The following is an 11,125-nucleotide window of genomic DNA, read 5'->3' as shown; positions in this document are numbered from 1 at the left end:
TGAAAATGGCCCATCTGGACCCCTTTCAGGCTGCTGCGGGTCGAATCAGATTCTCTGATCTGATTCGGCTTCCCGCAGTTCGGCCCCATTGAAGTCAATGGCAAATATGTAGGGTATATTCTGGGGGCTGGACAAGAGGGGGTTTGAGGGAGAGGCTCCAAAATCGCAGGGTAGCTGCTGGAGCCTCTCCCCAAGATACCCGCCATATTTCAGCAACATTGAACCCGGGGGTCCAATTCTACGGGTCCCCAAACAGGTTGCCCCATCCCCTCCATTGTCCTCTATGGTGGGAAATGTTACTTTTCCCCCACCATAGAGAACAATGGAGGGGATAGGGGCAACCTGTTTGGGGGCCTGTAGAGTTGGGAGGCAGGAGAACGTTTCGCCCCACCCCCCACGGGCGTCGCAGCTGCCCCTGAGAACAGCGGCGGTGGCCATAACTTTTTAAGGAGCCCCGAAGGAGAGCTGGGGGAGCCAGAATGACCTCTCATGCCAGAGGTGGAATTTGCCCCTACGACTCCAAGGCCACAACCCCGGGGCTCAGGGAGGCAAGGGAACGTTTTGCCCTGCCCCTTCCCCCGCGCAGGTGTTGCAGCTGCGGGCGCTCCGGCAGGAACCGAGGCCTGGGTATAGCCAGTATTTTTGTGATGGCCTCCTTTGCTCTGTTTTTAGAAACCAAAAAAGGAACTACCTGGTGGGGCTCAGCTGAGAAGCCTTTTACCCCATACTCTGAGCACTCAGTTCAGCGACTTACAATTCAGACCGGAGCATGCAGAGTTACTCCAATCTAAGCTCATTGACTTCAACTGACTTAAACTGGGGTGTTTGTCCCTAAAAGTAAACTATGGTCCCGGTCACACTTAAACTGGGGTGTTTGTCCCTAAAAGTAAACTATGGCCCTGGTCACACGGGCTGAGTAATGCGGGGGGAGGCGGGGCTTTTTGCACCGCTGCAATTAGAGCTGCCATAACGCTACCCCACGCGTCGGCGGCACACTACGGTTCCTTCCTTCCACGCCTGCGCATCAACTAGGAGCCGGAGGGAAAAGCCATGGCAGGTGCGATCACACCGAGGGACTCCGGAGGCAGCCCGTGGCAAACCGGTTGCTAGTACCTCCGAGCAGGTAGTTTTTAATCCCGCATTTTCGGTGGTATGCCACGGGTGTCCTCCACTTCCCAGATGTTGCATTGTGATCGCACCCAGATAATCCGCCATGCACTCGTAGCTCTCCCGCGGCAAATCCTCCGTGTGAACGGGGCCTATGGTAAATGTAAGGAGATAATCAGGCTTTTGTACTGAAAGATGTAGCATTCAATGCATGCCATTGTAAAATATACTGATAATAATTAATATGAAGGAGAATCCGAGAAGGCAAAGCAAAGACAACTTACAGACATGGCTCCCAGAAGAGGTGAGTGGGAAAAATGGACAAAGATCAGCTGAAAAGATATTTTATAATGGTATTTGCTTATTTTTGTATAAAAAACAGCACAGAAATCATGACATATGTGCATTGTCTAAATAATCGTCTTGCCTGATAGTTCATTTTATTAAAATTTCAGTAGGTGGAGCAGTTGACAACATTTCTCATTGCACTTGTAGATTGGAATAGACATGTTTAAAAGAAAGGCTACTCTGCCCAGAGAATTAAAAACACAAAACCAGTTGATAGTCCCTCCCCCATATTTTTTATGTAATAGTAAGACAATAGCAACTTAGCTTATACTCACTAAATAAGTTAGTTTAATGAAAATAGTACCTTACCACATCAATCTAGTTAATTTTATTCACAGAATCTGAAATTCTAAGCTTTTATTTCAATGGATTCAACTCTTTAGTATTAATGTACACATCTATATGGGGCATTTTATTTTGATTAAATTTTTTCTTGTAGGGTCTTTGCCATAATCTTTTTGCTTGTTTGTTTAGTTTCAACACACTAAATCCAGAATATAAGTAACATCAAATGTCATGTGTGGAGAAATTATTCCATGGCATAAGAAGAAATAGAGCAACTAATTCCTGAATGTGCTGTTTCTGAACGGGACCATCAAGTTTCACCCCCCCCCAGTCGGAATAATGAGACAGACAACAGTTTGGAAGTAAACAAGGGCCACTTTATTGTTTAGTTTCAACACACTAAATCCAGAATATAAGTAACGTCAAATGTCATGTGTGGAGAAATTATTCCATGACATAAGAAGAAATAAAGCAACTAATTCCTGAAATGCTGTTTCTGAACGGGACCATCAAGTTTCACACACACCCCCCAGTCGGAATAATGAGACAGACAGCAGTTTGGAAGTAAACAAGGGCTACTTTATTAACTATTTAGCATAACAGTGCGGCAAGGGACCAGCTAAGCAAGCACGGAACAGGCAAGGCAGGTGTCACTCCCCTGACCAACCTCCTTGCCCTTTTCATGGGCAGGTCACCCAGCCCCAGTCTTGAGCCAGCGGTCTGGCTCACGATCAGCAGCCCAGCAAAACTGTTGCCACCTAGGAACGCCTACCCCTGAAGCCTTACAACTTGCAGAGAGGAGCCTTACTCTAAGAGGTTCCCAGAGGTGATCACCATTCCCCACCTTGGACCCTAAAATCTGAAGGCAGTTCCCGATGACCCCCTGTTCCCTAATGGGAAATTGCCGTAAGGTGCTCACCAGTTCCAGTTTCTTGCCCGCACAAACCTGCCAAGTGACCAACCTATTTAGATGTCGACCACCACAACCAACTATTTACAGTTTTTACAGTTCAATGTTTATTGCATGTAGCCAATGGCCATCACAATATAAAAGATTTTTAAAAGTACAAAGATTGATGATACATTTAAAAGAAAATTAAAATATATAAACCAACTATTCATTCTACCGCTCTCAGTGCAAGGTAGGCAAAAACACCTCCACCCTTTCAGCCAACCCTGGGTAGAAGTGAAAAATTCCTACCTGGCCCCAATAGGTGGCCAGCAACAGCCTACATTAAGAACAGGGCGGGAGGGTGGGTGAGCATGAGTTTCAACTGTTTTGGGCAGGAGGGAGCCCAGCCATTTAACCGGGCTGGCTCTGCCCCCCGCCCACATCACGATGCTTAGCGTCGTGGTTCTGTTGCTGCCCCGGTCTCCTCTGGGGCGGCAAAGCAGCCCCTGGCATCCAGCGGCGTCGCCAGGAGGCCGGGAGCTCTATTATCGAAAATTGATGTCTGCTCTTAAACTGGAAAGGAGAAGCAATATGAAGGAGTGTCGGAGTGCCCAGTTTACATGAGAACGGTTTCATGTGCAACCCAAGGATTTCAAGCAGCAAGTATTGAAAAAGATGCTTTCTCTGCCTGAAAGTCACTGTCAGTTGTAGTAGATAATACTGTTCAATGGACCAAAGATATGAAACAGCTTCATAAATGGAAAACACGTATATCTTATGTGGGCAACACATAGCTTTCATTTTGGGAAACGCAGGGCTGGCTACAAGCTTGCTAAGTCTGTGGACTGACCAATGGAGGGGACTTCCCCTGCTCACTCTTGCCTTCTGTTCCTTGCCACCATCTACTCACTTTCCAAGAGATGCAAAAAGGTGGTGATGGCTCCTCCTTCCCATCGCCATCACCTGTTGCCGCACCCACAGTCACCCAGAGAATCAAAATCTGAGAGAGTGAGCACATTCTGGCAAGGAACAGTACTGGTGGTTTGTAGTGGTCATGGTGAATTATTTGGGCCTCAACAACAGCTTGAAGTGACAACCTGTGATCAAAGTCTGAGGCAAATGTAGCCAAATGGGATGGGTAAGAACAGTGGACAAGATGCTATGTAGATTGTTGGAACCATATCTCCCATGTGTCCCTGAGGTCAGGAATATTTATTTAATGTTTAGGCAGGGTAACCATTAGCTTTGCAGTATGTCTTCTTTTCACTGCAGATACTGTAGTGGATAGTGTCGTTTTGCACCTGTATCTGCAAAATATTATCACAGTGCCCATCAACTAGTGAAACGCCATTATTTAGCATGCTTTTATGATACCTCTAAAGAGCAGTATGGTGATTCAAACAGCTTTCTTTGGCTCATGGCATACAAGTGTGTGTGCACAGTCCCTTTATTGTGTGTGTAGCAGATATAAATTCATAAATAAGTTCATTTCTCAACACTGTGGATACCTACATCCACACAGACACTAAGCAGATTTTTCAGCAAGCCTTGGAGATTCCCCAGGTTTTCAGAAAAATCTGAAATGTTCAAATTTCCCACCAATTTTTTTACAAAATTAAAATGTCTGCACATGTGCAGAGAACACACTTACTTTGATTCTGCAGCCATGATTGGTAGCTGCAGTGGAGCCTATCAGTGCATGCTGGGAGCCCCTCTGGGCCCCTCTGTGGTGATGGTGCCTGCCAGGACACGCTTCTGGCTCACCTGTGGCAGTGATGCATACCAGGGGCCACTCCGGACTTTCCCACAGTGTTGGCTTGGGGCCTGACAGTGGCTGATGCTGTGCCAGATGTAGGCACAGCTCATATCTCAGACCACAGATTCCATTTGAGATATGAACTATGCCTACATTATGGTGGAAATTGGGTTCCATTTTCAGCCGTACAACTGAAGAAGATTGCTTTGAAACATCTGGCATACCTGGGAAGGACGTTTTTGTCTGTTTATTTGTGCTTTGGGACATCCTCTGTCTTTTTTGTGGACTTTGAGGTCTTTTGGATACTATTATATTTAAAAGATATAGAGGAGTCTCTTGTTGGATATTTTCCACTATCATCAAATTTTATTTTTAATTTTCAAATAGTGTTTTTTAATTGTGACCACCAATTCTATTGTATCTTCAATTTATTGTTATTGTATTGCAATAGACTGATGTCTGCTGTTTACTTTTAAAAGTTGTGTATCTTTTGATGGTCTACCCTTGCGGTTAATATGGCAGAGGATTGGCCAGAGGTGATGGTGAGGGAGTACCTTGCCAAGTCCCCTGAGCCTGCCAACCCCAATCCCCTTGAATACTGGTCACACAAGGCCATTATCTGGGCCACCCTCTCTTGCATGGTCATGAATCTCCTCTCCTGCCCTCCCACCAGCTTCCAGAGAAATGCGGGGGATCTCCTACCTGGGAGACATTCTCAGCCCCCACCACTCCCATCTGGACCTGGCCAGGGTGGACGAGTTGGCCTTCCTGAAGGTCAGCCTCCCCCTGCTGGCCCAACCTGCTCTGGACTTGGTGGAGTAAGATACAGGCCTCCCATTGTCCCCCTGTGTATCCCCCCCCCATTCCTTCTCTTCTCTGGGTGATCTGGTCTGCAGGTTGTGATGTTATGTGCTAGGGAAGTTCTAGCTGTGGTATTTTACCTGTGATGCCTCACTCATAAATTCTTCCATGTGCATATATAACCCACTATTCAGATGATGAACTAAACTCTTTCTGTTCTCTCTTATATTTTCTTGTACCTTCAGTTACTCAGAGGTATCACTTACAAAAACAATTAGTTAAATATTAACATCCTGTCCTTATATATAAAAGCATTTTCGCATGGCAACATTCTATGCCCGTCAAAATCAGTTGGCTCTGTGATATGTCAATCACACGGTGTCTCTATCCACTGGCTGCATTGCCTGACTTCTCTCCCACCCACTGCAGCCTAGGCCACTCTTCTCTGATTGGGCCAGCGTTTCAAGGTCATTTGCATATGGAAACTGATTGGACTTCACTCCATTTCGCACCTCAAACCCCCCCCCCCGTTTGCATATGCGACCTGGTGTATTCTGAGGTAAAATATGTCTTCACCCGCAACACATCACTTCCCCTTCAAAAGAAACAAACCCAATAATACAACCATGCCACACCACAAAAAAGACAAATCACACCACAAGCAGAATACCACCCCCCCCCCCCCCCCCCCCCCCCCCCCCCCCCCCCCCCCCCCCCCCCCCCCCCCCCCCCCCCCCCCCCCCCCCCCCCCCCCCCCCCCCCCCCCCGGTTTGCATATGCGACCTGGTGTATTCTGAGGTAAAATATGTCTTCACCCGCAACACATCACTTCCCCTTCAAAAGAAACAAACCCAATAATACAACCATGCCACACCACAAAAAAGACAAATCACACCACAAGCAGAATACCACAAGGCAAAAAATGATAGGAAAAGGTGCCAGCAGTCACCCCATTATAATTCAAAGTGCTGGGGATGTGTTGCATTCTGGCAGGGGACACTGTGAGTGTAGAAAATGAATGTGGACAGAGTAGTGTATTGGAAAATCTTTAGGAATTGTCCATTTCCCATGGGGCACCCATTCAGAGCCTCTGGCATTTTCTCACTCTGCTGGCATCAAAACCAATTTAAGGCAAAATAGAGATATAGAGACTTTCCCATCCTCCTTTGCATCAATCTGTCTTCTTTGGCAACCCTAGGCCTGCCAGCACTCTCAGGGTGACTTTGTGCCTCCTGAGTGGCATGGCATCACTAGCCCTGACTGCTTGGTCCTGTACAGCAGGAGCCTCCCTATGGAAGCTGCCTGGGTAATTTTGGACCAGCCACAGACTTTCTGCCTAACCTACCTTGCAGGGTTGCTGTACAGATCATAAAGCGGAAGAGGAGAATGAAGTAAACTGCTTTACTCCCCGCTAATGAGAAAGACAGAACTTTTCCTATGAAGAGGCTGCTGAGAGGGAAGGAGATAAAATTGCCAACTTTAGGTATGAAAATTCCTGGAGATTTGAGGGGTGGAGCCTGGACAGGGTGAGGTTTGAGGAGGGGTAGGAACTCAGACACCTGTGCTATAGACTCCACCCTCCAAAGCAGCCATTTCCTCCTGGGGAACCATTATTGCCAATCTCCAGGTGAGGGCTGGATATCACTTAGAAATACAACTGCTATCCAGGAGGGAGGGGGGAGGAGATGGAAAGCTGAAGTCAGAAGGGGAGATAAAGGTAGGTTGATGGTTGTCTGGGAAGGAGATAGGGTTACCAACTCCAGGCTGGGAAATTCCTGGAGATTTGAGGGGTGGAGCCTAGAGAGGGTGGGGTTTGATGACGGGTGGGACCTCAGACAGGTACAATGCCATAAACTCCACCCTCCAAACCAGCCATTTCCTCTTGGGGAACCACTATTACCAATCTCCAGGGGAGGGCTGGAGATCACTCAGAATTACAACTGCTCTTCAGATGGCCGAGGTCAGTTTCCCTGAAGAAAATGGTAAGCTCTGTGTCATTATACCCTGCTGAGGTCACCACAGCAAATTGACATTGAGTGCCAAAGACCAGGTCACCCACCCAGAGCCTCTTTCTAGAGCTCGTTGTATGTATTTCCACAACGAGCCTTAATCCTAGTAAATAATACAATCACTAAGACCGAACATAGGACTTGACCCCAATAACTATACTGAGAATTATAGTTGGCATGTTGCCATTTCATATGTGATGTTCAAGAGTTGTTTCTCATTTCTTGCACTTTTGTTGGTGTTTCCCCCCCCCCAAAGTGGAAAGAATGCCGTTCTGTGCTTTAAAATACACAAAGAAGAGTGGAGCCGGTTCCTGTTGTTTATTTTTAAATCAGAGGCCTCACCATTCTTGCATTTTCCTTGGAGTCTTCGGCTGAGGGAGACCGCACATTAAGCCATGGATTGAACATTTGCATTCTTCACATATTTTTGAGCTTATATCATGACAACTTACTGGAGGAGAGTTCTTCTATTTCAGTCTGCTGCCCCCAACAATCTTGTCTGCTTTTAACAACAGTGTCTGGTACTTCTGTCTTATCTTTTCAGGTACATCAGCAATACAGATTTAAAAAAATCTTTTCAACAGCATATCTGAGACATGTTTTTTAAAATCTTAAGGATGCTTCTGATGAGACATTTTTACCTAGTCACAGACACTCTACTACAAAAATGCACAAGTACTATGTTAGGTGTGAAGATTTACATCAGTATATCAGTGCTTTTCTATTTAAAATAGTGGCAAGTGTCTCATGCTTTCCTTTGTATTTTGAATGGGGGGAAACAGCTCACAGTTTACTTATATATGTGGGGGGTTTTACTCATGACAGTTCATGGAAAACTGAGGAGGAGTGCAACTTAGAAACTTTTGAGGATTCTTTTTAAAGAGCAGCTGATAAGAAGCAAAATTATCTCCTTTTTTAATGACCTCAAGGTAAAAAAAAATCTGTCCTGACTGAGCTAAACTGACATATTGACCTTTGTAAACAAAATCCATGTAGTACTGGGGCTCACCCAAGTGACACAAAACATTGTGCAAGTCTTTGAGCTCATAGGAACTCTTCATCAAGCAAATATCACCAAAAAATGTTAATGGAGGAAAAAAGCAGATATTCCTGGCAGTGTTCCCTCTAAGATGAGTTAGTGTGAGCTAGCTCACGGCTTTTTAGCCTCCAGCTCACACATTTTTGTCTTAGCTCAGAAAGGATGCCTCCAGAGCCAACTAATTTATGCAGCAGCCAAATTGCTTACTCACAACTTTAATGCCAGTAGCTCATAAAGTAGAATTTCTGCTCACAAAACTCCACAGCTTGGAGGGAGCATTGATTTCAGGTCCAGATCTTAAGAACCCATCATGCCAGCCTACATGTTAGATAAGGTAACCATATTTTGTGTGTGTAAAAATAGAACACTGTTTATCAACAAGATTTTTTTTCGTGGATGCCCAGACAAGTAACTTGTTGCCAAATGAAACACAGCTGCAGAAATCACCCAGCCATTGTGGATGGGATTGGCTTATACAGACACACACAGATGTGTATGGAAAACTTTATATGTTATATATTTATATACATAACTGCTTATTTTTACTGAATTTTGGGTGGCATGCTGTTGCATTCAAAAGGTACAGCTTAATTTGTAAAACTGCAAATCTTTCCTTTTTGTATGTCTTTTAGTGAATCTGTTATATCTAATAGCCAAGTTGCCCCCCCCATGTGGATACTTATTTCTGCCAACAGAGGGCTCACTCTCCCCCATCAGCTTTTCCTACATAGTCATGGGCCTCCCTAAGTCTGCAGAAAAATCAAAAAAGTAAAAAAAATCCCTTCAGGGAGGGTTGAATCCCCCCCAATACCTTTTGAAATGGCTTCTGCAGGGATCTAACGGCAGACATCAATGGTGAGAGATTAGAACGTTTGGGGGTGGGGGAAGGCTTCTAACTGTTTCTGTCAGTAAAAGGAGGGGGAGAGGGGAGAACCCCTTTCCAGTTCTATTTTGGCCTTTCAGTGCCAGGCTGGGGAATTCCTAGAGGTTTTGAAGTGAACTGTGAGGAGGGCTGGGTTTGGGGAAGGGAGAGGCCTCAGATGGGTATAATGCCACAGAGTCCACCCTCCAAAGCCCTGCTGAGGCTGCTTGCCTCCCCAATACTCACTGTCCCAAGGCTCCACCCCCAAATCTCCAGAAATTTCCTAACCTGGAGCAGGCAGCCCTAAGGTGAATTGATTGCTGTTGCTGGGAGATCCATTGTGATTCCCAGAGTGCTGCCACTGCTGCTGTGGGTGGGGGGGAGACGAAGCAGGCAGGAGGCTGGGAGAGTGATGAGGGCAGAAAGAGAGAGTGATAGAGTGGGGGGCCAGAAAGCGAGAGAAAGAGTGATGAGGTGGGGAGGCAGAAAAACGAGTCAGAAAGAGAGAAGTTACATGGAGGGGAGAGAGAGAGATTAAGAAAGGAGGGGCAGAAGAGAGAGTGTGAGAGGGAGAGGGGAGGAAGCAAAGGTGTGAGGAATGGGATAACCATCCCACAAGTTTCTTGCAGGACTCCACGTGTATTTTATATTTCTATATTCGCTGCAGCTCCCTGTACTGAATGGATTTTTGCTGACAGGACTCACCTGAGCCCCACAATGCCTTTTCAGGGACACAGAAGGCGACTGTTGGAAGGGGAAAGAGGAAGAAGGTTTACTAAAGTGCTCATGGTTCATAGGGTCCAGTCAATTGTAAATATAGGGGGAAATGTGGCATGATCCTAAAAAACCACAAGGAATAACAATGGAGTGTAATTTTGTAATTTAGAATACATGCCATTAACAAAGGGCTCTAAGAAAATAATTTATTATTATTGGGATATTAGATAAAATATCAGATCATATGAGACCTCTACTTTTATTTACACAGAACCAGCAATTTAAAGACTGGGTTGTTAGGATTATGTCAATTTTACTGGTATTATAAATGCATTTATAGACCTTTGAAATCAAAACATACAATTTTACAAATCTTCAAGATGTTAAAAGAGAAAGCCTTTTACTAACTGCCCTAATAGGAATATGGTCTATCCCATAACATCCAAAAGTTTTATGTAGGCAAAACATAATATTCACTTACAAGCAGGCCTCGGTTCCTGCTGGAGCACACGGGAGCACCACTCCGCCAGTCAGGAGCCCAGGGGGCGGGCACATAAGGCCCACCCCCTGCTCCCACCAGCCCAGCCATCGGTTGGGACAGGGGGGGGGGGGCGAAATGTTCCCGCCTCCCTGAGCACCGGGGTGGTGGCCTTGGACTCGTAGGGGCAAATTCCACCTCTTGTGCGAGAGGTCATTCTGGCTCCCCCAGCTCTCCTTCAGGGCTCCTTAAAAACTTATGGTCACCACCACTGTTCTCGGCAGCAACTGCGATGCCCGCGGGGGGTGGGCGAGGTAAAACGTTCTCCTGCCTCCCTGAGCCCCGGGGTGGTGGCCTTGGACTCGTAGGGGCAAATTTCACCTCTCGCACAAGAGGTCATTCTGGCTCCCCCAGCTCTCCTTCAGGGCTCTTTAAAAACTTATGACTGCCGCCGCTGTTCTCGGTGGCAGCTGCGACGCTGGCGTGGGGGGGCGGGCCAAATGTTCCCTTGCCTCCCTGAGCCCCGGGGTGGTGGCCTTCCACTTGTAGGGGCCATTTCCACATCTTGTGTGTGATACCGCTCGGACATCACACCCGAGAGGTCATTCTGGCTCCCCCAGCTCTCGGGAGGGGCTCTTTAAAAAGTTATGGCCACTGCCACTGTTCTCGGTGGCAGCTGTGATGCCCGCGCAGGGGGGGAGGGGAGGGGCAAAATGTTCCCTTGCCTCCCTGAGCCCCGGTGTGGTGGCCTTGGACTCGTAGAGGCAAATTTCTCCCCAACATAGAGAACAATAAAGGGGATGGGAGCAAACTGTTTGGGGGCCTGTAGAA

This window comes from Gekko japonicus, unplaced genomic scaffold (genome assembly GCF_001447785.1).
Source record: "Gekko japonicus isolate JY-2015 unplaced genomic scaffold, Gekko_japonicus_V1.1 scaffold199, whole genome shotgun sequence".
In the NCBI taxonomy this organism is placed as follows: Eukaryota; Metazoa; Chordata; class Lepidosauria; order Squamata; family Gekkonidae; genus Gekko; species Gekko japonicus.
This window is presented reverse-complemented; position numbering follows the sequence as displayed.